The sequence below is a fragment of the Falco biarmicus genome, chromosome 5 (genome assembly GCF_023638135.1).
Source record: "Falco biarmicus isolate bFalBia1 chromosome 5, bFalBia1.pri, whole genome shotgun sequence".
NCBI classification, from domain to species: domain Eukaryota; kingdom Metazoa; phylum Chordata; class Aves; order Falconiformes; family Falconidae; genus Falco; species Falco biarmicus.
In genome coordinates, this window is record NC_079292.1 from 49,391,886 (window position 1) to 49,416,360 (window position 24,475).

Genomic DNA, 24,475 nt, shown 5'->3' on the forward strand with positions numbered 1-24,475 from the left:
CAGGGATTTTTTGCACCTAGGAGACTTGTTATTTTGTGTCAGTGGTTATGTGATTTTACACTGATACATGTTTAACAATGATGAAATCATGACCATTTTTGGTTTATTGATGGATAAATGACTTTTACATGTAAAACTAACAGAAATGAGGAGAATACAGCTATTTCCTTTCTAAGAAAGGATGGATAAGAGCTTAATAGTTCAATATTCTGCAATTAAGATGGCATATCTAAAAATTTAATTAATTTCCTCCAGAGACAAGAATATTGCACACAATCTGTACAGCAACCATCACCTAAGGTTTATGTGAGAACAGTTCAGAATGGTGTAGTTCAATCCACTCCACTTTCTAATTGGATTGCAGCATATCCTGCCCCAAATATGGGTAGCGTTAGCTGAATCTTTACTTTTATATTACTATGTCACCCATGACATTTTCCAATAGAATATGACTGAAAAGCTCCTTCCAGAGAAAAAAAAAAAAAAAAAAAGAGACCATGAGAAGAATCTGGAAGCCATTGGGTTACTAAGTAATTTACTGAAAGATGAATCTTCGTAATTCAGAAAACAACAAAAAATTACAAAGCAAGTGCAACAGAAGACAAAAAGATATCTGTGTATTTAATACTGATTACATGGAGATTAAAGGTTTACATTCTAATTTTAGTAAAGTCAATGTCAGTGCTGTCACTGTCTTCAGAGACTAAGAGTAGGATTTTGGGAAAAGAAATTCCAGTTTCTGTAAAGTGAAGCAAATTATCAAAACCACATAGTTTTTGTGGGATAAACCACACTTTTTACTATTAATGGAAATAACTTTACAACATTTCAGTAAACAGAGGCTGCATTTGTGTGACGACTCTTATCTAAAATTAAACTTTGAAGAGGTTCATATCTGTTAGTGAAGGAATGAACATTCTGACATTGACAATAGTTTACAGTGGTGTAGAAAAATGTAAAATTGTACTTGTTATTCTATATATGCATAGATAAGAAATGGGGTACAAAATAAACTCTTAAACATATCCTTCATCTGTTGTTTGTAGGAATTCTAATTATTTAATGTTGAAAAAAAAGTTTATTTTAGATTTATTTGTAAACTGAACAGTTTAAATGCCTCCACATTTTGTAATACATGTAACAACACCAAATTGTAATGAGTACTGGAAAGGGGAACAGCCAAAGGGGACAACTGTGTATGGCACCAAGAATTTCTTTTATCACAAGGAGCAAAACTTTGCCGATTACGCTTTTGAGGTCAATAAAGTCAATGGCATCTTGCACTATGTGCAGCCTTTCTTGATCACATGTCCATTGAAATGAAGGAAAATGAAATTAGGTCCTGTCCCATCTGCCAATGGACTTCATAGGTATATATAAAAAAAGAAATTGTCCTTTGCTGGCTGAGTTCTAATCCCCAAAGCCTACTTTAGGTTTCAGACTTCTTTTGCCTCAAAGGCAATAAATCAAAGAAAGTAGTTTGTAATATTGTTCCTTTACACATCAAAAATAAATAAAACAAATGAAAAATCGCCTTGTCCAACCTCATGCTCTTAGCTGACCTAATATGAAGATCAGCGCTGGTTAACATTTGCCTCTTTAGATGCTAAAATATAAGGCAAGAAGTCCATCTTCTTATCACATGTCATTTAATCATATCAGCATGAACCTATCTGTTCAGTCCAATTGATTCTCCTGTCAAGAAGGAAAATGGCTTTCCTAAGATCTTTAATGTTTTCAGACCTAGTGGGAACCCACATAGCCATCAAATAAAGATTCCTGTGGCAATGAAACTATTGAACAGCTATCACAAGCCTACTGCAGTGATCTTTAAATATGGTTGCTATTTATTACTTGTGCTCCCAGTAGGCAAAAAAAAAAAAACAATTGAAGTAGACTGCCCTGTTTAGCTGGTGAAAAAACAAGAGTGGCTGAGGTGGACAAATTCCATTTACTTTTTAAAACTAATGCACAACAGCTTTTTTATAGGTAACAAAGGGAAAGGCAATAAGTGTTATTGCCTGAGATTGACAGTTTTTCCCAGCATAGCAATAGGGACCTGTGAAAATAAAAGCTCAACTTATCTACAATAACGCTAGAAGAAGGAGAAAACTAACCTCGTGCCCCAGTGCTTCTGGGTGGAGCTCCAGCACTTGGCTTCAGCAGACCTTCTCTTCAGAAAATGGCCCAGGAAATTTGGTCACACACCAATTTTTTTTCAACTAATCAAAATTAAAGATTTTTTCAAAGCTGATCCTGTTCTACAGCTTTGAAGTATTAAGACATCTAATTCAGTGAAGTTTCAGCAGGAGTTAATCATGAAGAGCTAAGCCTGCATGACAGTCCCAGAGGCACACTGGAATGGTGGCTGGCTGACCACAGTTCCCACACCAAGCCCCCTCTTCTTCCTCAAGCCAGCCAGCAGACCTGAGAGCTGTTCAGTTAGAGTCAGCCTAGCAGGTCCTTCATTTGAAAATAAACATCAGAAAGGACATGGAGCAAATGAAAAAAATGCACATCCCTTGTGATAGATTGATTTCTGTGGATGGGATTTTTCCACAGCTTTGCAGATAAGCACTACTGTGTGTGATCTTTCAGGCTGAAGGCAGACGGCTGAGCGTTTTTGCTTTCCAGATCTCCTTGCTTTCTCTTAACTGTTAATTTGTACAATGCTGCTAGGTGTCTTTAACTGACCTCTATTCTCTTAGCGGTGAACAGTGAAAGGATGTGACATTTAAGGTTGGTTCTATTTTTGGGTGTTGGAACATGGAGGATCTATATCAAACAGGCATGGAAGCAAGCACACTCAGATTCAATTACAAGACATTCAGCCTGAATATTGACATTTCCCTTAAATGCAGGGACAATCTAAACAACTGTTTTCCTCACTTCTCAAGGAACATAAACAAATGGCAGTAAGAGTTTGAATCTTGAGTTTCAGCTACCTCACTCCTCTTTTTTTCATTGATTTTTTTTTCTTATGCTTTAAGTTAACAACAGTAAAAGAGCTGCATCAGATTCTTTGTCTCAATATGGCAGCTTTCATTTGTAAGGATGCCCAAAAGCCATTCCATTAAGGCAGCCTTAGAATTTGCCAGTTTATGGCAACAGACTTTTGGGGTGAAAATGCATTTATACTTCATTATTAAGTGTTCCATGTCCAAAAATGTAATTTCTTTTTAAGGACATATCCTACATACTTCCCCTGTAAATATCTCTAATTTAATGAGATTTTACTACCTGATCAAGAGTAAGATACAAAATATTTTTTTCCAAAGCAAATGAATAATAGCAGTTTCACATCATTTAATAGTATGCATTAAAACATTAATGTCTTGTAGAGTAAGTACATCACAGAAGATACGTGTTATCTTCAGCATTTTACTGCAAAGTTGAAAGCAATTACTAATTTATTCTACATTAATTATGATAGCCATTAATCACAATTATCTTGTTCAGCATTCAGATTACCAGAAAGACTATCATCTCTTGGAAGTTCAGTGCTTTATTCCAGGAGGACTGAGTCGCTTAAGGTGACTCAAAAACATTGTTTTTATAACAATATAATGTCAAATTATCAGCTTGATTAATAGTTTATAACTTGAGCCATTTACTAAGTTTTCACTTTGTTAGGTTCATGGAAAAATGCAAGTTTTGCAAAATATTTTTTTTCCTTATGAATATTTCAACCCAATGGGGAAAGCCAATGCCTTTTCAAAATGAGCACATCAAATTACAACAAAGCAAAAATTGTGTTTTGTATAGGTATCTGAGCCAGAATACCCATTACATAATAGCAAACATTTTACCCAGATTTATTTCAAATATATCTAGGCCACACAGTTACAAAGAAAAATTCTGAAGAGTAGTCCCAGCCTGTTGTATGACAGGTAATGTTACATCCATTGTACATACATGTCCAAGCAGAGGCCAGGTCTTTCTCATTTCAACTTAAATTCTCTGCAGATACTACCCCACAAATGAAATTGTAAAGCTTGTCATTCACTATCATAACAAGAAATGCTTTTCTCTGTCCAAAAATATATTGGCGAAGAATTAGAAGTGTCTTTCAACAACACGTGACAGGTGTGGATGTTACTCAGTATAAGAAGACTTGACAACTCAAATGGCACCCCAAGCGCTTGAGAGCAAAAGCACTTATACTATCTCTTTATTTCAATGCCAATTCTAGTACAGTTCTCACCTTTTTTCATTGCACAGAGCAACGTAACTGGTGGAATGGCCTTGTTACAATTCATGCAGAAAACTCAAATCCTGAAGTTCTGAAGTTTTTCAGCACTAACGCAAGCCAAGCTGTTCCCATTGTGTCATGCGGACAATGACATCCTTCATCACACAGTCATCCGTAATGAATTTGTGCCTCCATGTAGTCTTGCTCAAGTCAATGTGATTTTCTTATCTGCACAACTAAGCACACAAATCTGTAGTACTGTGTGTGGCCTACTAGAACAAAATCCTGCTTGACACAAGTGTTAAACACATCTTATTTGCTGCTGTAATATTTGGTATCAAATCACTCTTATCAGAATTAGTGATTTCAAAGTTTTATTGGAAGTGGAAAATAAACCTGAAAAACAGCAGAAACAAGGTGGCATTTGAACCCCAGAAAAATCTATATCAAAATCCTTTTTGATTTCGGTGGAACAGTGGTTCCTTCACACACTATAGTAAATCAGTAAGAGTTACTGTGAACTTCAGGCATCCTACAGCTTTGCAGAATGATCTGAAGTATTTCATAAAATCCCCCAAAGCAACTGAGAAAAGGTATTGAGAAATGACTGAAAAGGTCAAAATTAAAAAGAGAAATGAAAGGAAGAAAAAAAAAAAGACACCCTCAGCCAGAAAAGCAGAGGTAAGTGTTGAAAACAGGTGAGGTGCACTGACAATTATAGGAAGAGAGAGATCTTGCTTAGTCAGAATTCTTTTTCCCTGTGAATGATTAGTAAAGAGAAAATGACTGAGTAGCCCATTTTTGCTTTTATTTATGTTGCTGCTGAACTATAACAGTATGTTTCAGCTTTTGTACATAACTGAAATTAGTATGGTGTAAAATGGAAGTTTCTGTAGTCTGAATGACAGTCACAGGTATCAGACTTCTTATGTTGCAAACTTCTTAAGGTTAATATCATGTAAACTGTCAAAGGAGTACAGGAAGCCTCATCTCTTGTAAATCGGATCTAGACTGGACAAAGACACCACAAAATATGCTAAACAGTGCAAGATTGTACTGCTGAGAGGTTGCACTGGGTCATCTGCTTGGCCTTTGCCGTCTTTAAATTATGTAATTCTCCTTAATGCTATATTAGGATCTTGAGGCAAAGCCAAGATCTCCTAAAAACATTTTCCAACCATTTTAAGATTTATTTAACCCTCAACGATTCTCCCAGAAAATCTCTACGGCTGGTAGAGGAGCGAGTGCTCCTGCAAGGAAACCTCTCTTTTCCAATCTTTTTCCTGAACTTTTCCTCTGAAGTGCATCTAGGGCAGTATTTTATAAATGTAACTTCTCTGCAGGATTTTTAAATCCCTGCCAGAATAAAAGCCACAACCACTGCTGGGAGGACGTGGGTGAAGACAAGCTGAAGGGTACAGGCAGATGCCTGCAGCAGTGGTGGCTTGGTGTGGCAGCAGCTGCCTCCACAGGCTGCAGGCACTACAGGGGTAGAGGAGCACAACAGCCTGCATGCCGAAAGCTGTGCCTCGTAGAGATAGCCATGAGTAGGAAAAGGTAGTAGAGAAGTGTCAGGGAGCATGAACCTGGGTTGTTAAGTCAGGATGGGATTTGGGAACAGATGGGCAGAGGACAGGGAAGGTTTTGAGATGGGAAGAGTTGAGTGATGGGAGGCAAGAGGTTGGGCTGAAAGGACTCAGAGCAGATCTGAGACAGGAAAGTGGACAGAAGTCCAGAGGCAGCTGAGGGAATGATGGGAGACCTCTGCATTCACAAGGGTTACGGGGCTCAGGGCAGCAAGCACTGAAGAATTACCACAGGACTCTCCCTCATCCAGGCACCTGAATTCTCATTCGGTGGCAAGAAAATTAGAGCAAGACTGTATAGACCTTCCACGTTCCCCATACTTGTGCTCTGCCTTCACTTTTGCTTTCAGAAATATAGACAGCTTGAAAATAAAGCCTAAACTTTGTGAGTATTAACTGTAGTGTTATATCTGAAGGTAATTTGGAACTGGTAACTTCTTTGCCTCACACCTCTACCCCCCTTCTTACACAGTTACCCCATGGAAGTTGTGCTTTTGGCAAGCTGGAGGTTTAACTTAGTAATTCTCATTTTCACTGGTTCTGTCTCCACTGTGCTTTTCAGCCACTCTAAAGACCATTCCAGCAAGAGCACCTTGCATTCATACTTGCTGTCAACACACCAAACTGCCAGGACATTTCTAGGGTAGCTCAGATATATCCCAACTGGATAAGGTTTTCTCATCAAGACATTTCACCAGTCCTCACAGCATGTCTAGCAAGATACTCTTAGTGTTCACCCACTCTACTTGTCTGTGCCATGAAATAACATCTTACTCTAAAATGTCCCATCATCAGTCTCTGTATTGGTCTCACTCGCATTAGTATGTGTCACAAGCTATCATAAATGAGGTTGGAAGACAGTGGAAAGGCAAAGGTCCTAGGGATCGTCATGCAAGAAAAGATCAAGGCATATTGTTGTGAGGGGCTACGCTGCCATACACTTTACAGGGCGTATATCCAGGAACATGACCTGATGGTGTGTCAAGAGCAACAGCAGATGACTCTAAGCATTCTGGGACCCACCCCAGAAAGTGGTTGCCCAAAAAGAGCAGTTCATCTTTTCCTTACTGGCTATGAGGCTTGACCCAGATGAATACTTGCAACCTGGTTCCAGGCTGAGAATGGCTGGTTTTCAGCCCTGGGGATGGGTGAACTGTTAGAGGAGGCCTGGATACTGGATGAGAAGATTGTGCTTGCACTGTTTACAGAGAAATCATGTTTCTACTGCCTTTGTCACAGCAGGATGATGGTCTCTTACATGTCTTTTACTCCTAATAGATGGCTGACTTGGGCTGCATGGCAGGCAGGTATGTGCTTGTGATATGAGACTGTCACATAAGACTAGAGATTTATCTGTGATCAGAAGAACCTGAAAATGCATGGATTTGCTGAATGGCTTACAGGTGTTCCTTATGAAGATCCACACAATGGGATACTGTAGGTGCAGCTCCTCCCTTTTCTCTTTCTCAGATGGGACATGTGTTGGGGGTTGCTGGGCCTTTGACATGCTCCATGTCAGGGTGATTCACAGTGTGCCTAAGGATCTTCTGACAGGTACCGAAAGGGCAGCTTCTCCTCACTGGTTTCCTCCAGCCAGATTGTGCTCAGGATGTCCTGGAGGTCAGTCCTGGGGTCAGACGCTGTGGGCACTCAGAGGATTCACTTTGAAAGTCAAATGAAAGTTTCAGGGGTACTATAGCTGTGCAACATGAACAAAGCCAGAAACTCCTTTGTTACTGTTATATCCAAACAGGCACTCAACACACACCCACAGTATCTGCTGTATCTGCGCCATGCGGATTTCCTCCTGAGACTTGCACTGCTTTCAAATTGAGAAATGCAGCGTTAATAATAGATGTGTTGTCTTGAAAACAATGGAATATATTTTAAATGAGCCTTAATATATATTAATATATTGCTGATATCTTGAAAAGGAACATTTAGCAAAATTCCTTTCTGTGTTTAATAACTTTTGTACGGTTTTCTCCAGAGAAACAGAAACGTTGAAAGTAGATCCTGGAATGATGGCAGTTATTGGATGGAAAGAGGGCTGATATTTTATATTTAAACACATATAAATAAATATTTTCTACATAAACACTGATGTAATATCATTAATTTAATTACCCTTACAACTCTTTGCATATTAGCTGGAGAAAGGATAAAATGTATACATTCCCTGTGTGTTTCTACAACCAGGTAAGCAGCTGCACCCCAGATGAGCCCTTCACGATTCCTGTGTTGTAGTTTGTGGCTTCATTAAAGCAGTGTGCACCACTCATCCATAATGAGGTGTGTGTTCTGTTGCAGGTAATAGAATCGTTTTCCCTGTTGAGAAGACTGCTATGTAAATCAGGAGAACTGAAATTCAAGGAGACTTGTTTTCTTTGCTCCTTCATTACCCCAACACTACATTCCTCTTGGGCACCATGCTAAACCTGAAAAGGAAGACTTCTATTAATAAAAAATGGAATGGAAGAAAATATATTACACTATCTCTATGCCTGTTAAATTAATAATAAGCAAGTGATGAACAAAAATTGTGATTCATTATGCATTCTATGACAAAAAGAATAATGTATAAATTCGAAGTAATGTTATTTCTTCTGTAATGGCAAAATGAATCACCGGCTTTTAATTTGATGCCATAACTACATAAACCCTTTTAATAAGAGGTTTGTCTGTCTCTTGAGGTGTCCAGTAATGTCTGATGGAAGTGCTCAAATTTTACAGTTATGTCACTGATATATCAGCTAAAAAAATTGCACCAGATTAATTGCTTTCAAATTCCATCATCTCTTAATTCATTACAGTTATTGTTCTATTACTTCTGAAGTTTCATCTTAGATGTTATTGTATGTCCAGCTATATTTCAGCTACTGGATTTATTCATCAGCTACTGTATGCCTCATAGAAACAAGTAATTTACAGCATTTTTCTGGTTAAAAATAAACACATGAACTAATAGTCACCAACCCCAACATCTGGGTATGTTTGAAAATTCAAAACGATGTTAAAGCTTGTTAAAAAGCAAACTAGTAGTAAATAAACTTTGTGTTGCAATGTATTATGCATTCTGGATGACCTCTCCTTGTTTTACAGTGCTACGGCTTTAATGTTTTTAGTTCCTATAGATGTCATTGGAGTTTTGAAAACTAGTTAATACAATGCGGTTAATATAACTCAGTCCCTGATATGGGAGAATTTGTAACATCTTCATGTCAAACAAATTCTGGCATGCCCTGCATACATCAACTGTGTATCTATCAGGGTCACCATTTTGTATGGGATATTAATGTAGGATTTGATGTATCTATATCTTTGGTGTGTCACACAGAAAGGAGGAAGCCAATTTGGGCAAAGGCAGATTCTATAAGCTGTTTTATAAGAAAAAACACCCAGTATTGTAGAGATTTTGTCCATTGTAATGAACTTCTGTGATAATCTGCACAGTGATTATTTGAGTACAACTTAAAGGAAAAACAAGACAAATCATACTGGATGGATAGTGGGGCTGGAATATATACCATAAAATTCATAAGATTTTATCTGATTTCAGCCTTGGATCTTTAAACTAAATCTCTTAGAAAATGATGCTTCTATATACTCTAGTAAGGAAGTGGGACAGTAACCCACCTATACATACACAGAAACCTTTATCTTACCACTTGGTACACATAAGATAGGAGTCCAGATGCTTATAAATGCTTTTGAATTCTTAAAATTATCAGTTTCTTAAACAGTTTCAGCTTGTGATGGAAGTTAGACCTTTTATTGTGGGGAGACTTTATGAATAAGACAAACTTAAGAATCACAGAAGATACCAATATAATGTATTAATATTTTTTTCATTTCTAATGTGTTCTCTACTTGCGTTAGAAAGCTCATTACTGAATTATGACTGAGATCATAGTTTTTTAGCAGACCAGCGTGGGAAGATAATCCTGATTTGGTAGAACTATCAGTATTTTTGACAGTGGGGAATGAACAAGCTCTTCAGGGCATGGCACGCTCTCTTGTTCTGTGCTTGCGTTGTACATTGCATACTAGGAGCTTGGTTAAAGACCAGAGGTACTTCAGTGCACCCCTGGCACAAGCAATGCAGATAATAGCATTATCTTCCACCTCACAGTCTTTTTCATGTTTCTGTCTTCATGGAGAAGTATTTAACATAAGGTGGAATTTATTTTGCCTAATTTTAGCTATCTAAATGTTAGGAATCAAGTATAAGCTGATTGCTCAAGACAGCCTGTAGTCAGAGGAGAAAGGCAGGCTTCTCCAGACAGCAATTCTTCCCACCCTACTGCAGGAATCTGAACTGCCATGCTCTGGCAATTTCCATCTCTCTCTCCCTCCCTTGAAATGTGCTTCCTAAGTTTAAAGTGACTGCTGTAAAATATATGTATTCCCCTAAAACTCTATTTTTAAACCTTCTAAAATTATATAGAAACTCTATGCCAGTATCTTTATCTTCTATATCTGTTAGCTTTAGAAATAAATTAAGTTTCTTAAAATAGATTTATTTTTCTCTTTGTATGGCTTTTGCATTTGATAGTGTAACTCCAATGCTATTCTCCATTCCTGGAAAAGATGAGTAGTTTTTAATTTAGAAACTTTTTTCTCTATGTGCCCATGTTCATAACTTTTAAAATTGGCTCTTCCAAACATGAAAGAGCTTTCCTAGTAATTGTCCCCTGAAATCTAAAGGTAGGACTCAGGTTTGGCTAGTTATAAAAGTGATATAAAAATGACTTCACATTGCATCTTTGTGAAGGTGTATTAGGATTGCCAGTTCCCACAGTTTTGTGGTTGGTCTACTACCTACCAGATTTCTTTTCTTGTAACTGAAAGTTGGCTTTCATTAAACATCATCAATAAAACAACTTCCACCGTTCTCTTATCCCAAATCAAGTTTCAATGAAAAGCTTGAAAAAATTACCTAAATATATGTCAAATGTGTAAAAAACAGGAGATAAATAAGCATCCAAAATGCATTAAGATATTTATTATTGCAAGACAACATTATGCTATGTAGCATAGTGCTTGTGTTTTGAATATTATGTCTGGGGATACTATTAAACTTAATTATTCTCTGGAGTCAATGACAGTTTATTGTTGGGAGCTTTTTTAGAGGTAACAAAAGAAGAGCAGTACAATTCTAAAGGGCAGCATTCATCCCCAAGAGCTAAACAAAGGCTTTCCAAACCCTAGGGACATCAATGCAAGCTTTCCTCAAAACTCTCTTAATTCTAGAAGGCATAATGATCTGTCTTATTCAAAGTGAATCCCTTTTTTTTGATGGTACTAATGCACCATAATGTAAGTGTATGATGATAAGGTCTATAATAATAGTGCAATAACAAAAGCTTGAAAAGGGAAATAAGTGCTTTCACATTGGAGTGTGAAACATTGTCATTTTTCTTCTGATTTATGATCTGTAATGAAAAGCCTGTTCTCATGGGATAGAGTACCCAAAGATTTCTTTACCTGTCACTGTACTGTTGTAATCACATCTGACCTTGATATTTGACACTGTAAGAAAATTACAGAACGGTCTTGCACAGACATCAATTTCAGTTTGATGTCTCACTGGCACTTCATAGATCTTAAAAATTACACCAGGTGCTTATATTTCAGTTACAAGAAAAAGTGGAATTCATTGATCCAAGTTCCTTGGTAAAGGCACCTAATCGATGGATATATACAGTGAAAAGACAAACAGTAAATATTGCACATAAAAAGAGGACACATAGTGACTTACTTTCATTAAAGAATTCAAGAAAACCAGTGCTTAGTGACTATGTGTTAAGTCATGGTGTATATTCACAGACAGATTACAGATATTATATCTGTAATAATATTTGGAACCTGGGAGGCATTTGAAGGCTTTAAATTCCTTTTTTTTTTTTTTTTTTTTCACTTTCCTGGTTTCGATGGCAAGTGGGGTTATGAGCTGGTTTTGTCCTCAACCTTTTTACTTACAGCAGCCCATCTTTAAAGTGAGCATTATTTACTCTTAAAATAATCACTCGTATGTTGTAAAAAGTCTATAAATAAAACTGGGCATATAAAACTCTTGCCAAATTTGCAGGCCTACAGGTAAAGCACACATCTGAAAAGAGAATTATTCAAGTTGATTACTGTGGAAGTCAAATCTGGCCTTGCTTAAGCAATTTTAAAGCAAAAATAAGGATTGTTTATAATACTAGGATCTACCTTTTCCTTTGCTCCTGTCTTTCTTGCCAGAACATACCTACATTTGTGAAAGAACAAGATTAAGGATAGGTCCTCTCTCTTAGAGGATGTGTGTCAAATAAATATTGATATTTCCACTTGAAATGAAGGGGGAGTGCTCAGTGATGCTAATTTGGATCATTTCCAATGAAAGGATAAATTTCCATTCATTCCCATGTTTTTTCTTGCCCAGTGAGAAGGATATGTTACAAGGCTTCATTCATGAGCATTTGGGAAGTGCTTTGAGATCCCTGGTAGAAGCCTTTCTGGCAGTGCAAACTACCCTTAGGTTAGATTGAAAATCTACCACTGGAACTGTTCTCTGGCACAATAAACCAATTACACCAGACTAAAATACTACATGATACTATATTGCTTCTGTTGAATTTATCTAAGGAATTAAGGGATTAAGACAAACTGTCTCCTTCTCTGCCTGGTTTCTTACCTGCCTGCTTGCCGGCATTCCTGAACGGTGTGCCAGACTGCCATATTCTCTCAACTACCAAATTTCCATCTGCCTCTGGAGTTACACTGTTGGGTCCTCAGGAACTTTAGGAAGATGGGATGTGTCTAGCTATAGGGAAAGTTGAAAATGCAATGACTTTCTGTTTGTTGTTGCTTCTCTCTTAAACAGATTTTTAAAATCACTATTCCTCTTTCACACAAAAAATAAATCCAAACATCATTTTTTGTCTCCCTTCAAGAATATTATTAATTTAAATGACATTTCTTGCCAGATTTCTGGCAAGCTGTAGGTAATACAGTATCTTTTTTCCTTCTTGGTCCCTGATCATGGCCCATAGAACAGTCAATCACCTAACACAAATCTTAGGTAAATCATTTGAATATTGTGTTCTATCTTTTTCTGCCAAAATTTAAACCTAGTGAAATATAGGAATTTTAAATCCATTCCAGATATCCACCTCAGTGTTGGCTTTTTATGGTACTATTTCCAAAATACACATTTTTGTCAGTTTTACATGACAACATAAGTCTCACTCATTTTCTATTTAGAAATGTTTTTTTGTATAAGAAAACACTGAAGGCTGACACAAATGGGTTGAGTTCCCTCCAGCTAATATTTTTTGAACCATCCTTCCAGTGGCAATCTCACTTTTCAAGGCAGGTCCACATTTAACTCTGTTTAGGTTCCCATACATAAAATATAGATCTATGGCCTGGATATGCTTGTCTTTCCTGCATCCTCCAAAACTTGAAAACACTAGGCAACAGTGAAAAGCATCAGCATGAGACCTAACAGAGTGAGTTTTTCAGTTTAGGTTCAGTTGTTTCCATATTTTACATTGACTGCTGTTTTAAGTCACTGCTGCAGTATTCCATGAAAGAAAGACTTTAAAATATGGTCTTGTAGAAGGAGGTGAAAAAGTGAAGAGGGTAGCAACTTTTACAGAATATATACTTTTCACAGATTAAATATTTCATGTAATCACAGTAGTGTATAAAAATAAATAATGAAGACTACATAATCAAATGCATAATGAGAAAAAAGCAGAAAGTTAAATATTTCACAGAAGAATGCCATGCACAACAGTATGAATGGCAGATAACTTGCATTGAAAAGCACAGTAAAAGACAAAAAGGAGTGATTCAGGAAAATGAGAGTGAATAAGAAAGTGGCACCACTTTTCAAATCCTACCCATAGTTATTAGCTCCTTTTACCTCCTTTTTTTTATGTGGATACCTTTATCAAGAGCCTATTTTAAGTGCTCACTGCCAAAAAATATTGAAAATGCTGATGCAAGTAACTCTGAAAATGAGGTTACAGGTGTCCACATTTGAATGCCAAAAGAGGGAACAGTAAAAGTTGGGTTTGTTTTTGAAAATACATAAGCAACAAAAGCAAACAATGTTGTCTTATTAATGTCAAGACTAGGACATTTCCACAGGAATACATTTCATGGGGAACACAAGATAATCATGACAGCACATAAAGATGCCATGGCAGAGTGGAAGGTTTAGTTGTACAATCATGTCAGATACAAGAATATGTCCTGATTCCCTGGCTACCTTTCCTAAAAGGATTAAAAAGTCAGCCTGCCCAGAATAGTATATAGCTGGCTTTCGTTCTTCTTGCTTTCTTAAAAACTGAGGTAAATATGCTCTTGTGATATTCCTGAGATTTCAAGTTTAAATAAATTTCACCAATACGACCCACCTAACCCAAACTGGAAACCAAGATCTTGTTACAAAACATGCTATAATATTAAAATATTTTTTTACAACCTTCTAGTTAAAACCACTTTAGACCCCATCTGAAAACTGGTGCAAACTTCTATGCATCTAGATCTTTGCAACATTTCCTAAGTTCAAAGAGAGAGTAATTTAAGCAATTTAACTTTTGTGAGAAATATTTTATGGGACAGGCACCAGAGGGAAATGCTGAACAGTCTTAAGAGACACAGCATTTGAGCAAGTTTTCAGTCTTGAATGAAACGCCATATGGCTGGGGGAGATGGATTTACCTCTCTGAGGAAGCTGTGACAAGTGGCAAAGTTTATTTTTTGCATTAACATTTCTATGACTCCTATTCTTAAGGCAGACTTTTCTTCTGAAGAACAAGTTTAGATTTTCATTCCCAAAAAGGAGACTGAATGCTGCTTGTGAATACCTCTGCTGCTATTTACATTGTGCCTGGACTCTGTAATTTATTTCTAGATCAATAAGAAAACAACGTGTTGGTCTAAATAAGTTAGCGTTTTAAGAAAATCAATATTTTGCACAAGCCTGTCACAAAAGTATTTTTTCGTTTATGACCAAAAGAATAAAGAGACTGCACAGATAGGGCAGCCAGGAAGATTAATCAATTATATGAATTAAAGCAGAATACAGTATAGAGGGGTCAACGTGTTCAAAGGTAGGAAAAAAACACTCCAATCTTCCTACATTTTAAAAATGTGCTTTGTCTGTGAGGGTGACTTAGTCCTTGAAGGACACAACTTTATTGATCCTAAGAACTTAACAGAAATAACACTATTTAGTCCCATATGACAGCAGATGGCACTCTATAACTATTGGCATGCACATGTATGACTGCACATATGTATACATGCATGCACAATCAAAAGCAATTTGTTTTCCAAATAATGAGACCTAAGAAAAGTCTCGGGTCTAAATCTCTGATGCTATTTTCTCTCAAAATACATTTGAAATATAAAATGTATCTATGCAAGATTAGAAACGTGTTCACAATGGAAGGTCTTCGCAGAAGAGAAATAAACGCTATTTCTAATATATTTTCTTTGTCTTTTGCTGGCTTTCCATATCATAAGTCACCTTCCTTGAAAATAAGTATATTGCTCTTTATAGATGAAAAAAACCCAGTGTACATAAGGGTGGGGGTTTTATGCAACCACCACACTGGAAGATCTGCTCAATATTTACCAGAGCCCCCAAAAAGTGGTTGGTATGTTAAGACTGCATTAATAAGGGGAAAGAAGAAATATGACACTATTAATTGCAATCTTATTAGCATATGCAAGAAATAATAACAGTATATGAATGCTGTGTCCTCATCCTAAAGTTCTGACAAGTTTTAATCACTCTTATTAGAAGGAGAAATAAAATTAATTAATAAAGCTGGAGAAAGCTGAGAGAACAATAATTATTCAAGCAAGAAGCAATGGTGATGGTAGGAGAATAATGTCACTTGAGAATAGATTGTTACTGGATGCCAAATTACACTATTTTTGACCATAGTGGGTGGGTTTGCTTGAATAAGGACTGTAGTGTTAAAACCAAATATTCATACAATACATGCGTTTGAGAAAGCAAAACACTTGAGAGTTTGGAGTATGGTCTGTAATTTGGTGATCAGGCCTAACTTTCTTTGTAATATAAATAGACCTGCATTTCTACTAGCCAAGATAACTGGCCAGTTCTTACAGTAGCTGTGTTAATGACAAAAACCAAAGTAACATCAATGGTGACAAGCAGAATTTTTTTCTTGTTATTCCTGTTTTCAGTAATCACCCACTAACCAAAGAGACCAAAGTAGCCGGTCTTCAAGTACTGGAGACCAAATTCCCCAACATTCTATTAAAAAATGGGACTCAGACAAGCTTGGACTAGCATCTAGAGGTGTAAGGACACATGCTTGCATTTAGGTGCAGGTTATATTTGCTCCATAGTTTGAAGACAACACTTGAGACTGTGCTGCCTCTTATTAAAGACTCAAGTGTAACCCCATGGAGGAGCTATATCAGACCATTATATATACACCAGCTCCTTTTGGGGTGATATTGCAGAACCAGCAGTGATTGAAGGATCCATGTGGGATGGATCCTGACATCTTCTGTTAGGTTGGGAACCATCTACAGTCACATAGATCTCAGTCTAACTCCACAGTACGAAATAATCCCAGTAATAAGATATATATGGTAGTTAAGAACACACTAGACTTTACTCTGCTTCTTGACCTGATGCTCTCTCATGGAGGCATACATGTATTTGGTTAATTTAGGACCAGACCTACTGAAGGATTTAAACATCTAAAAGCTGAGCTGGAAGCCTAAATTCTTCTGCAGTCCTAAATGATGACTCTGTATATGCCAGTTTTGTTGCTTCCTGATCCCAGCAGCACCTAATTGATAGATGTGTAGCTCTTTCTCAGTGTTGACTTAGATGAGAAGCTTGATGCATAAGGAATGGCCGGGCCTGGCATTCCTCCATCTGCGTAGCTAGAAGGATATGGTTTGACAAGCATTCTCCCAGAACCCCTAAGCATGCCCCAATAGGGACAACAAGACAAGTGTAATTATTGCTACTGTCTTCTAAAACATTGCTCCTGCTCTTGTTTTATCACCATGCAATTGCTGGAATATTCATAACAAAGTGGGGCACTTCTTTTTTGAGTACAAAAGCACGCTAGGAAAATATTTTAACCATCATGCTACCTGTAGCCTCATATAAAAGTGTTTGGGTTTAGCTGGAAATATATTTAGGGAGAAATAGAGAAATTCAGGTCCCTATGGTAATGAAACTAAGTTGTAGAGTAAAAAATCAGCACCCATCGGATTGGTGAATGAACAAAAAATGAATCAGAATATATGAACCTGGTTCATAGCTTAATGGTTAAGACACTGGGAGTAAGATATCTGGATCCTAATCCTTTTCAAAACAGCCTTTACACATTTTTTACACAGTGATTGTTCCTTAAATCCTTATAAAGCCTCTGATCAGGACAGGAAACCTAGATGGCTGCCTCCAAGCTAGAATACGAAAAGGCAGTTTTGCTTTGTGTTGTGTCTTACTGCCTTTATAGAACAATAAATCTTACATTCTTTTGCACAATAACACTGCTTCAACAGGAAGGGTTGGAAATATTCCCTCTTTCTCCCATAGTGCATTAAAGTGTCTATAATGGTTAGGAAGCAGCAGAAAATGTAAGTGTGCATCTTGTTGGGTAGTCAAGAGCATGAAATAAGCCTTTCCCTGCTTCTAGGATGAGTGCTCAAATTGTATACCCAGGGGAAATTGGTTATCTAGCTGTCTTTTAAGAAAGTCAACCTCATAAATTTTTTTTTCAGGAGTCTGTTCCAGTTGTGTGTTGGATGATCTATATGATGGCTTGTGAAATAGCCACTGGGCTGCTCAGCCCTGAAAAGACAGAGCTACCCAGGGACGCAGGAGGAAGAAAGTGCCTGGGCAGTCAGGAACATGCTCCTACTGTCTGGCAGCCTCCAAGCTAGGCAGGACTTGATTTCAGTTTTGGACAAAGGCACCAAACTTCATATTGTACTTGAGCACACTCTTTTAGGTCTTAGTCACTAATACACGAGTCCTTGAATGCAGGATGCGGGGAGACTGAGGGCCTGATGTCAACCTTTGGTGTCAAAAGTCATTAACAACAATGAATTTTCTTTTCAGCTCAGGCCACTGCACCTCTTCTCCAGAATATTTTCCATAGTACATGAAGCATTTAGAAAGTGGTTAAGAGGAAACCACAGTGGAGAAAACCATGCTTGTTTTCCTTTACTGCAATTATTCCCAAGTCCGATTTTCAGTCTGCATTCTGCTTATTTTCAACAATTCCCCCTAGTGTGCAATTCATCTGGCTTGGCAGCTGCTCTGTGTGCAGTACATTTCAAGAAGGAAGGGGACAGAAGAACAGGCATGTTTCCAAGAAAACAGATAAACTGCTTTGGTGTCACTGACTTAGAAAGTGGGTTAGTCATAGTCTAAAAGACCAGTAGCCCTTATTATTTTTACTCATCCAGACCAACACATGTCTGTGGTACCCCATGTCTAGGAGTATATTTCAGCAGGTCTTCTGCCCTGGGAGTACAGCAATTAACTTACAATAGATTTTGGAGTTTACTATTTAAATGATAACAAAGTATTCTGCTGTTTTAAGGCGGCATGTAAAGCTGATTTAGGGATTACTGTTATGTTGCTTCTCTTTTTTTAGATACGCTAAGTATTTATCTATACATTTAAACCCTTATCCAGACAAAGAATAGGTAGGCAGATTAGATGATAGTGAACTAACAGTTTTCACTGTTCCAAGCAGAAAAAGCAGCATTATTCAGCTGGTGTGTTTGTGGCATGAAAAGGTTAACTGGAAATTAAAAAAAATTATGATTCACATTTGATGAAAAAAAAATTAACATCATATAATCAAATCAAAAGATGGCAAATTGGTAAGATCATATGATTTTTTCAGAGAAAAGAAGGAACATGAATTACAATGTTCTGTGGGCCTGAAAGTAAGAGATAGTATAACCTTCTTGCTAATTATTATTCAGACATGTGCTTAGAACTTACCTGATGAAAGTAATTTCTTTGTCCAAAGAAACATAAGAAAATAAATGAAAAACAGAGTAAAAAATGTGGTAAGGTTTACAGTAATAGAATCACATGCTTACTAAACTAAGGTGTGTATAATGATTCTATTTAACTTCTCTTTTTCTCTCTCTTCATCCCACTTCTGATTGATATTGATTGGTACAAACAAACTAAGAAATTAATTACTCAAGGGATTACAATACTAGGTGTTGAAGACATCTCATTTGCATTATTGTTATGTTGTTATAACTACATCACCTTCAGTGAGGATACTTCTGGTTTACACTGATGCAATGCAGTTTATATTTTCATCCAGAAATCTTCCCACGTGGAGGGTGCATATTGCATTTTCAAATGCTTAAATAATCCTGGTTGAATAAATGTTGCTGCAATGATGGAAAAACAAGTTCTGTTTGAGAATATAAAAAGAAAGTCTAGTAAATTTGAGGAAGAAGATTGTCACACACAAGAAAAGGAAACAGCTAAGAAACTCTAAAGCAAAGGAAGAAAATTAATTTAAGATTCTACTTTTTTCTTTCTCTAAGAGGTAGCTCATTAATGAGCACACATTAAGCTCTACTGGAAGCTGTGGCAGACAGGTCGCTGATTGTGGAATATGAGTTATTATACTGTAAATTATTAATGGATGCCCTAACCAGTTTGAGCTATGCAGTTATAGATCTGGTTGAAATCAGTGGATATTCTGAAAAAATGCAAAAGAATCAGTAGTTGTATTTACAGTCCTGCAAGAGCACCTTCATCTCTCCCCTCAAAGACAAATTCCTGAAGAGCCTGTGCTAGCTAACCACAGGAGTGAATGTCACATAGTATGCCACCTGATAAACCCAAGAAGCTCTGTGGGATATTCCGCTTATGTGATTTGTCTACAGGATAGAAACTCAGGCCTTTGGTGAGAGCATCCTTGCATCTGCCACTACACCCTGAAGCACAACAGCCTTGTGCCTCACCACCACACCCCCCCGCCATGCTGCACAGTATCACTCTGTGGGTTGGCTGACATGCACAGGCTTTTACAGTCTCTCCTCCACCAGCCCAGCTAAGCTGGCAGCCTCAGAAGTGTGCAGCCCGCCTGGGCACATCTCAGTAGCAGCAGCACACTCCCTTTTCTATCCAGGTAGGAAGGAGTGTTCCCTACACCAAAATTTTGGAAAGATGACTCACTACCACAATCTTTTTTTTTATTTTCTGCCACAAAAACAGAATGTTGCTACTCAGACACCTTCTACCATATCAAGACTCTTCACTTGCCTTGACAGGATTGTTCACCTAGCAGAGACACCTAAGCTGTAATGAGCAACCCATTTGTCTAACTAGAAATTTGGTAGAAAGCTGCCATCCTTCAAGTGTATTAATCCAGCAATATGCTTGGGGATCTAAGTGTGTCCCTGGCATCTTCAAAGGAACAGTATTTGTATCAGGTAAGAAGAAGAGCATTTATGAATCTACTTTGGGACAGCCTGATTATAAGGGGAAGGAGGAAAGTTCAGTGAGGTCCTTCACCGGGATGCACAGCACATTTCTGAACCTCTGGTTACCTAAGGAAAGGCAACTGAAATAGTGCACTCCTGGGATTGCTCCCAGCCCTGGATTTCATGTTAATAGGTTTCTTCTTTCTTGTGGCTCGGAGACGAGATACTTCCTTGGGATGGCCTTGAGCATTGCACATGTACCTTAAGCATGGAAGATGGTCTGTGCTCGTCTATGAGGCTGACGTGCCACTTAGAGGGCATAAGTGACTTCAGGACTTTGGGAAAGAATGGCAGCTAAGTACTGACTTCCCCTACAATGCCTTCAAAAATCAAAGCCTTAAACCTGCATGACATATTCTTATTCTGACAAGTCTCTGACAGAGGATCAAGAAATAGAAAACACAAGAAGTCTACCAGGTCCCTGTAGAAGAATGCCTGAGACGCAGTCAGGAAGAATGGACACAGCTGCAATATAGGCATGTATAGATGGTACAACAGCATGAGAAGAAACATGAAGGCATTTGTATCAGTAGGCTTTTAAAAATCAATCATCATTCCCAAAACAGTTTGCTGACTAAGATGCATGCGACTCTACCACTTAATCTGTATGAAGGGAAGGATTTCAGAGACTTGCTTACAGGCTAATGCCTTGCGTTATCTGAAGGATGGAGGTAAAAAGATTAGTCAAGTGACCACATCTTCTGGGATCAACCTGAGAGTGTTTGTAATGCATTTCACACTGGCTGTAAGCATTCCTGGTCAATCAGCTGGACTCAGTAGTGATGTGGCAACAGGTGGAAGCTCTTATTTTCCTATGGTTTGGCAAGAAAGGTCCAAGGAAAGATTAAGGGCAGCAAATATGAGACAAGTGAGAAGATGAGAGGGAGTAAAAGAGTCCCATTTGATTCATTCTTATTTTTAAAAGTTTATTTATGCACTAATAAACATATAAGAAAACATAGTACCTGATAAATGAAAACTACTTAACTCATGATCTCTGCCCTTTAGTGTGGTATATGAATGAAGGTTTATAACTCATACAAAGTCTTATTAAAGCTCTGTTAAAGAGATGTTGGAGAGATATATCTATTCAGGTTAGCAGATTGTAAATGTAGCTATACTTACACTAATCTTAAACTAACACTTTATATTTACTACTGCAATTTCTTATGGAAATGGCAATGAAAAAATGGTGTTATCTGTGAGTATGTTCATGGTTTTACCAGATACTGTTTTCTTAGAAATACTTCCTCTATATATGATGAGCTTACTCTTAGGGGAAAATACTGGTTAAGATTTTATGGCAGCCAAGAGACAGTACCTACTGCAAAAGTCATTAGGAAAAGGTCATAACTCTGCATTCACTTCAAATGCTTGCTTTTGAAATACTCTGGAATTCTGCTTACCTACTCGAACAACCTGTCATTATGTAGTTTCAACAATCAGACATTATGCCTACCACTGTATTTACTTATTTAAGTTTCAAATCATAGTAAATTTCCATCCAAAACAGCAGAGTTTCTCTGTAACTATTAATGTCTCCAACAACAGGAGCTACTCCAAGTGAAACATGAAAGATGTCTTAAGTCTCCAGGATATTTTCTCAGTCATGGCAATAATCCGAACCCTGAGGACAAAAAAGTGTAAAGCATGTACAGGAAAACAAAGAGGAAACAATACAGCTCCTCTTGCATAATGGAGATACTATACCTAGCTAAATGTTGCAATTCAGAATAATTTTTATTTGGTTTTAAGTCAACACTACTTCATATGTTCCTTAAGGAATAGCAAGTTCCATCTGTAGCTGAAGTAGCAAAGAACTTTCTGAAGATAGTGGTTATTTTTAACAGTAGTTAATAGCTTGTGGCTTTGTTCAAATTTTCTACAAATTCTTACTGAGAGGCTTTGTTAAGCTTGGGAAAAAAAAAAGTTATAACAATGTACCAGAAAATTTGTTTGAAGACTATTTTCAAATGGCTCTTTGACCTGTTACATACTTATACTTAAAGAGAACATAACCCAATTTTCCTTTCTTTTAACAGGTAACCTTTGTTTCTTTATGATAAAAACACTGTGAACAAGCTTTTGCTTTTCCCTTCTAAAGACTTTAATATTCTGCTATTGTTAAACCACAAAAATATCAGTAATGTCATGTCAGTCTTTTGGACTGTCTTTGGACTTTTTACCCACATTCATACCTGTTTGTTGATTAAAGCTGAAAGAGAGAACAAGGGATGTCGTTAAAGATGTTCATACACTCTTTTTTCCAAGTATTTATGTGTACATAGGTGCTAAAATGAAATAATCAGACAAGATTTCATCAATGCAAAGAAAAATCATGCATGCCTGTCTTAGAATAATTTATTTTTTAAAAAACTCTTGAAAAATACAGGTGTAGAAACAAAATCTGAATTTTTCATTATAGAAAAGTCAAATACTGATCATTGCCCCCTGCCTTCCATATATCTGTTTTGTTAATATGTAACAAGAGAATGAGTCCCTTTTTTCCATATCATTTTTCAGATCAGATTCTAAAGAAAGCAAAAAAGCTTAGACCCCTTATTTTCAGTCTCTTTGTAGGCTGCCTTTACAAATGTCTAGCAGATTAAACTTTTTACAGTGTAGTTCTACACAGTCTTTTTCACAGTCATCCACTTTCTTAATAATTTCAAATAAAATAGGAAATACGGCTTGCCCTTTTTCATTGATCATTGGTTTCAGACACATGGTTTGAATGGTGGTTTTCTGGTGCGTGTGAAATGGTAACTTGATTTTCACTACCATAGGGTACATTGCATCTCTTAGGTATGAGAGGCAGCAACAGACAACATGAGGTCACTGTCCTGTGTGGATCTGGAGGGGAGATAAATCTTTGCTGGGAGACAAGTACAGTCATAAAGGGAACCATCTTGAATCAATCTGCCTGGTTTACCTCACCTGTTCTGCAAGACTGGTGTTGGTGAAAGAATTTTGGAATCGGTTCATAATGTGTATAAAAACAAACCAGTGTGACCAAAAGAGCTTCACCTAAGGGATCCAAAGAAGCCCAAATATAAAATTGCTGAATTATACATTTCACAGGGAAAAAAGATAATGCAAATTAAACAAACAAAAAAAGATATCAAAGAGAAATTATAGAAATAAATAGAAATTGTATCAGTAATCAAATAAAAAATATAATAAAACTGAGGCAATTTAACATCTGAAGAGCAAAATTATGCCTCCCAAATTTCCAAGTTTGAGAGGTATTAGTTCTTTCAAGGAGTCAGTAGTCGTATGGAGACGGTTACCCATCTAACTCATCTTGGATTTCCAAGGAATTATTGCAATTTTATTTAAAAGAAACTAAGCTGTCATGTGGAAAAGCAGGAAGTTGTCTTGTGGATCAGTATTCTGTTGAAAAATAAGTAACAAATTACAGCAATACTTGTTCATTCTTAAAAAGAGGGAGAGGATTGTCAGGGGAACCCTATATGGAACTATCTTAGGGACCAAGCATATTTTTAAACAATCTGAAAAAGAGATCAAACAGTTACACAGATAAACATGCAAATGATACAAAAATAGCTTCAGTGGCCAAAATTAAAATTTACAATAATGTTCTTTAAAACCATTTTGAAATACTGAGTGGCAGAGTGATAAAAAAGGAAAATAAAATCCATTGTCAGTAATTTGCCTAATGCACATGGTACAATTATACATACAAATGATGAACTCTAAATGAATTCCTAGCACTGAAGGAAGAGATCTGTAAGAGACGGGTTTTTAAAATCTCCATCTCAGTGTTTAGCCAAAAGGAAAGTTGAATCCTAGGAATTAGTAGGAAGAGAATAGAAAATGAAATGGGAATCTGCTATATTGCTGTACAATTTTCTAATGCAAACTGTTTTTAATTATCATGCCTTGTTCTGGTCATTCCACCTAAAAAACAAAAAAACCAAAAAAAACAAACAAACCAAAAAAAAAAACCACACCGAAAAAAACCCCACCACCAAAAAACAACCAAAACAAAACTGCAGAGGAAGAAATTATACAAAAGGCAACAGGAGGAATCAAAGAAAATGGAGAGCCTAAGCAGAGCCTAAGCTCACTAAAACTTCACTTAGAAAACAAACAGTGAAAGAAACACATTAAAGAAGCATGGCACAGAAGTTAATGTTGAATAATT

General features: G+C 37.0%; 1 long non-coding RNA gene across 1 annotated transcript; it reads right to left on the minus strand.

Annotated features, from left to right (window-relative positions):
- Positions 1–3,184: 3,184 nt before the first annotated feature.
- Positions 3,185–19,209, minus strand: LOC130150820 (uncharacterized). Its single transcript, XR_008822396.1, has 2 exons — positions 19,076–19,209; positions 3,185–8,216 (listed from the first exon to the last, which is right to left on the minus strand). It is a non-coding gene; the product is annotated as an uncharacterized LOC130150820 (long non-coding RNA).
- Between the last annotated feature and the right edge of the window lie 5,266 nt (positions 19,210–24,475).